The following is a 6,000-nucleotide window of genomic DNA, read 5'->3' on the forward strand; positions in this document are numbered from 1 at the left end:
GTGCCATCAGCTGACGAATCTCAGGATCATTGCGTCGCCTTGCAGCCATACCTGCCGTATCCAATGCCCCAAGGAAGCCATCTTCGTCGTCATTATCGCCTCCTGGCGCCGGATTCACAGGGGCTCGAGACAAACAGTCAGCATCATCATGTTTGCTGCCGGATTTGTAGATGATGGTGACGTCGTACTCCTGTAGCCGCAGGCTCCACCGAGCAAGGCGGCCTGCGGGATCCTTGAGATTGGCGAGCCGGCACAGCGAATGGTGGTCGGTAACGACGCGAAAAGGGCGACCGTACAGATAGGGCCGGAATATGGGGATCGCCCGGATGACAGCGAGACACTCTTTTTCAGGTTTCGGCTAATTGCCCTCCGCCTTCGAAAGAGCTCGCCTGGCGTAGGGAATAACCAGCTCGGCGCCGTCCTGGTGCACAAGTACTGCCCCTAGTCCGTGGTTGCTGGCGTCCGTGTGGAGTTCAATGTCGGCGTCTTGATCGAAATTGCCTAGTACGGGAGGCGCTGCAAGGGCGGGCTTTAATTGCCGGAATGCTGATTGCTGCTCCTCGGTCCACTCAAAGGCGACGCTATCCTTCGTAAGGCGGTGAAGTGGCGCTGCGATCTGGGCGAAGTTGCGAACGAAACGTCTGAAGTACGCGCAGAGGCCGAGAAAGCTGCGGACAGTCTTCTTGTCGGATGGTGGAGAGAAGGACTCTACGGCAGCCGTTTTCTCTGGATCTGGCTTCACACCCGTTTGGCTGACGACATGGCCTAAGAAATTCAGCTCACTGTATGCGAAGCAGCGCTTCGAAGGCTTGAGCGTAAGTCCGACGGTCAGAATTAAGAGCTTGAAGAACCGCTTCAAGGCGCACAAGATTGTCAGCAAAAGTGCTGGAGAAGATGACAACGTCATCCAGATACACGAGACATTTCTGCCACTTCAGTCTGGTGAGCACAGTATCCATGACTCGTTGAAATGTCGCGGGCGCTGTACACAGGCCAAACGGCATGACCTTAAACTTTTAGAGTCCATCATCCGGTGTTATAAATGCGGTCTTCTTGCGGTCGCGCTCATCCACTTTAATCTGCCAGTATCCACTCTTCAAGTCAATGGACGAAAAATAGCGGGCATGACGGAGACGGTCGAGAGTGTCGTCGATGCGAGGTAGTGGATACACGTCCTTCTTGGTCACCTTATTGAGTCGCCTGTAGTCGACGCAAAATCGAAGGGTACCGTCTTTTTCTTGACCAGTACTACTGGGGCGGCCCGCGGACTGTTGGATGCCTGGATGACGTCGTCCTTAATCATTTCGCGCACTTGCTCTTGTATGGTTTCACTCTCCTTCAAGGAAACGCGGTACGGTGGTTGGCGAATCGGGGGCGTCGCGGTATCGACAATAATTCTATGCTTGGCGACGGGCGTCTGGCGAACTCGGGATGTCGTCGCGAAAAAGTTGTGGTATCGATGCAAAAGTGAGAGCAGTTCGCGTGTGTGGGAAGGCTCAAGCTTTAGATCGATGTCCAGGGGCAACGTTGTAGGGTCACATGACCCGGGCGGGGCCTCCTCCTCAGGCAACGCAACAGCTTCGCGAACATCGCTAAGTTCATCCAGTTGGGCTATAACTATCCCTTTCGTCAGGTGCTGCGGCTCGTTCCTGAAGTTGGTCACTAAAATGTTGGCATGCTCACGTTAAACATTGGCGATCCCCCGCGCTGCACCAATGCCCCGCCTAAGTAGCATCTGGACACTTCCTTCGAGAACGCCTTCGCCACATGCAGTTGTATCGGCTCGGACCGGAAGAAAAACCGTCGACAACGGCGGCAAGTGAACATGGTCGGCATCAACTTTCATCGCAGCGCGAGGGGCCCGAGGAGGTATTGGCGATGAAGAACGTGCGTGGAGGGTCAACTTGTTCCTCCTTACGTCGATTACAGCGCCATACTCACGGAGAAAGCCCATGCTAAGAATAACATCCTTGGAGCAATTCTCCAAGATCACGAATGTGGCTGGGCACGTCTCACCGCGAATCTCAACGCGGGCAGTACACTTGCCAACAGAGTTTACGAGGTGACCTCCCGCGGTACGTATGGGTGGGCCGTACCATTGGGTGGTAACCTTGCGAAGACGCCGAGAGAAGTTGGCGCTGAAGACAGAGTAATCGGCACCGGTGTCGACAAGCGCCGTTACGTCACGACCGTCGATTAAAACGTGTACATTGCTAGAGGCCACAGAACAGTCTTCGCTTCCAAGGGTGCAATCAGTCGAGCGGGGACATTCCAAAGTAGGCAGAGGTTCTTTACTGCGTGCAACACCGGCAACGCCACCTCCAGGCGTCGCCGTATTTAGTTTTCCCGTAGTGGCGAAAAGCTCTCACAGCGAGATCCGCGAGAAGGGGGCGACGATAGGGAGGTGCGAGATGAAGCTGACACTGGCGATGGAGAGCGTCGAAGGTACTCCTGTATCTCGCGGGGCTGTTCACCGTGGCGGGGGCGCGGATCAGCCCGGTTGAAACCTCGAAGGCCGAGTTCGCGGTACAGACAGTAGCGGTACATGTGGTCAGGCTCACCGCAGTGGTAACACAGCGGCCTCCGGTCTGCAGTCCTCCAGATGTAGGTTTTCCTGCGGCCCAGCGGTTCCAGGCGTGCATCAGACGGGGGCACGAACTTGTGGCGTCGAGAGCCGGAATCGGCAGCGGTCTGGTACTGACGATGTACGGGAGGTGGACGACGGACGGCGGTGGCGTAGCTCAGAGATGGCTGGTCGGCTGCAGCTACAATGGGTACGTCTTCGGACGCCAGTGCATGTCGCAGTTTGTCCCGAACAGCCGTCGTGATGGAGACAGATGCAGGTTGTTCAGGAGCTGGGAACAGCCTTTTCAGCTCCTCTCGGACGACGTCGCGGATAATTTCGCGAAAATCGTCGAGGCCAACACCGCTCAGGTCAGACGCAAGACTTGAGACGACAGGAAGGGCGCTCAGTAGCTGAAAGTGACTGGTTCTTATCGCCAATGCGTGCTCGATGTTGGTAGCTTCAGCGACGAATTCGGCCGCTGTGGTAGGAGGATTGCGGATGAGGCCTCCAAAGGTGTCATTCCGGACACTCCTCATCAAGGCCCGCACCTTGTTCTCTTCAGTAGCCTGAGGGCCAGCGCGGGCACTCAGACGCAGTACGTCTTCGACGAAACTTCTCTCGCTCTCGGTGGGAGCCTGGATACGAGCGTGGAGCAGATCTTCAGCATGCTGTCGCCGATGCTGGTTTGCGAATGTGCGTACCAGTTCGCTCTTGCACGTCTCCCATGATGTTAGCAAAGCCTTGTGGTTCTCGAACTAGCATTTCGCTGTAGTATCTAAGGAGAAGTACAGGTTCTGCAGACATTGGTCGGGTGTCCACCCATTATGTCGAGCTACCCGTTCATAGTGCTGGACCCAGTCTTCAACATCATCATGTCCATCGCCACGGAATGGGGTGATCTCGGGGTGACAGGCACGTAGACGATCCTCGGTGCAATCGCGGGGTCGGTTTGTTGTGACTGGGACGACATGGCGGAGTTGATCCTATATGTCCTCAATCCCTGGGGAAAGAGTCCGAATTCAGGCGCTTGACCTTGCTGACGTCGGCTAGCGCGAGTCTCTGTTTCTCCCGAGGGCTCCAGGAAAACCCGACGGCCAGGACTTAGTACCGGGCTCGAATTGCGAGGCGGGGTGCGTTGCATGAGATGCGTTACCCAGCACCTGCACCAAATGTCACGGCTTGCTTGACGTAGAGGCCGGTGGCGAGCACAGGTGGTGATAGCAGGAGCACAAGAACACAGGAACAGGCAGGTCCGGCAGCAGCAGCGTCGTCGTCGGCACGCGGCAATCGCGCTCTTCGCTTCAATACGTCTTTCAATACTGTCTCTTCGCTACAATACGTCGCAGCTGGAAATGCGCCTCAACCTGCAGGAGCCAGGCGCGGGGCTATTGGGCCAAAATGGCGACAGGCTGACTGGCTGGAACGCGGCCACGTCCACCGAAGCACCAAGAGGTTGAGTGATCTGGGGCTTGTCGCCGCCGGCAGGCAGGGCGGAAGAGCCAGCGGAATCCATGGAGGAGGATGGGGTTGCGTGTTCGAAGCCGGGTCGCCAAATCTGTCTGAGCTAAGGCGAGGAATAACCAGCTCCGACAGCGTTGAGGTTGGGACTGTTTATTTGCGCTGCTCGCGCTGCGGCCATAGAGAAACATACTTACGTAAAGAGCGGACACTCCCGTAGGGCCCTGCGGCGGAGCTACTACACTGCCGCCAGTGCCCCGAGCGGATGGTCAGACCGCTAATTTTGTCCTCCGAAATGTTAAGTTTGCTTCAGGTCTGTTTCAGTTCTGGTTTCGATAGTAATGCTTTCGATTCTAATTTACGTTTGGCTATAAAATATTCAACTACATCGTTTAAGTGGAGCACAAGTGCTTTAATATTTCATTTCTAAGCATGCCTTACACATAGACGTAATAAACTTTCGGATCGCAGAGGATCGCAGACTTTTACTGGAAATACCACCAAGCTTCTCGAAGAACCTACGCAAGCTGAATTAGCTCATGCAGGTTGGAATAATGCAATCAGAGCTGTTCTTACTTTAATTTTGTGCCGTCATTGAGCCGCCTCTTTCAGTTGAAGACAGAGAAGGGAGTGGTTTCACACAAAGAGTTTATTTTTTCTTGTTTAAAATTTGAACTGTACAGAAAAAAATACTGGATCACACACATTTTATAACATACATCACAATACAAAGAGAAACAAGAAAGAAGTTGTGGTAAAGCCGCTGGAACCACGTCGCGAACAAAAAAAATATTGCACATACGCTCTGAGGGTTTTTCATCCAAAACATCACCCGTGCGAATAACAATACATGAGCTGTCGACAGCTACACATAAGTAAGGAGATAATAAAGGCACGTATAGTGCGCTCGATTCCTGCACATCAGCAGATTTTAGCGATAGGTTCTCAGGCTGTTCAGAAATACAAGCACAACACATTCAATACATCATAGTAACACAATAGTAAGCTTGCACTCTTCGTAAAAGGCGATTATTGCGATTTTTTGGTCAAGGTGTAGACACCACGCAAAAAAAACCCACATTCGTGCTGCGCGCCCTTGTTCTAAAACAAGACAAATATGGAAAAATAGCAAACAACAACGTAAATCGTCTCTTCGAAAAAGGCAGCATGCAGTTGCCTTCTAGAACAATAAAAAATACAACTTTCTACAAGCATTTTCCTACATGTACAGAAATAAGTCCATATCTTTACTTATTAGTGAACCTAGCAAAGGTAACGAAAGATGTAATGAATGATCAGCGCAATAATGACTTTAGTGACGGATATATGTAAGCGAACCCTGTGTTCTACTGGCAGTGATGAGGAACAATGAGACATCAGGCTTTAAATTTGTCCAATTGTCTTCCAGACACTGATATCTTGAAGCGAATGCTGTCTATGTTTCTATTGATGAAATGTGCATGACAGAAAAGGCGATTTCTATATATTTTATTGAGAAATGTACGTTTCAATCGCTGGGATTACTTCGAGTGGATCCTGTGGTAACCATAAATCGTAGCTAGAAAAAGACAATTCAAAGCTTCATTGGCCGGGCGATTCTGTCAAGCGATAAGCTCACACTGAAAATTACCTTCAGCGAGCTGAAAATCCCAGCATCCTGTAGGCCGAACAGTAGGAATAGCCGTCTTCTTCAGCGAAGTCATCCCAGGGTCCATGTCGTCATCTGCGGTGAAATGGTCCCCGCAGATCCGGTACGTGGCGTATACAGCTGGGTCGGCGACTTTTCTAACAGGTCGCCCCTCTTGGCACACTCGATCCAAGCCCTCGACCTGAAATAATTACGGCGCAGTATAACCTGTAATTATTCGCTTCACTGGCTGACTAGAAAAAAACATGCGCATAGTAGCCGGTTCTAGCAAGACATTGGCAGCACTGTTTTATATTTTCTTTAAAGTACACAGAACAGGCGTCAATCA

Source organism: Amblyomma americanum, chromosome 1 (assembly GCF_052857255.1).
Source record: "Amblyomma americanum isolate KBUSLIRL-KWMA chromosome 1, ASM5285725v1, whole genome shotgun sequence".
NCBI lineage: Eukaryota > Metazoa > Arthropoda > Arachnida > Ixodida > Ixodidae > Amblyomma > Amblyomma americanum.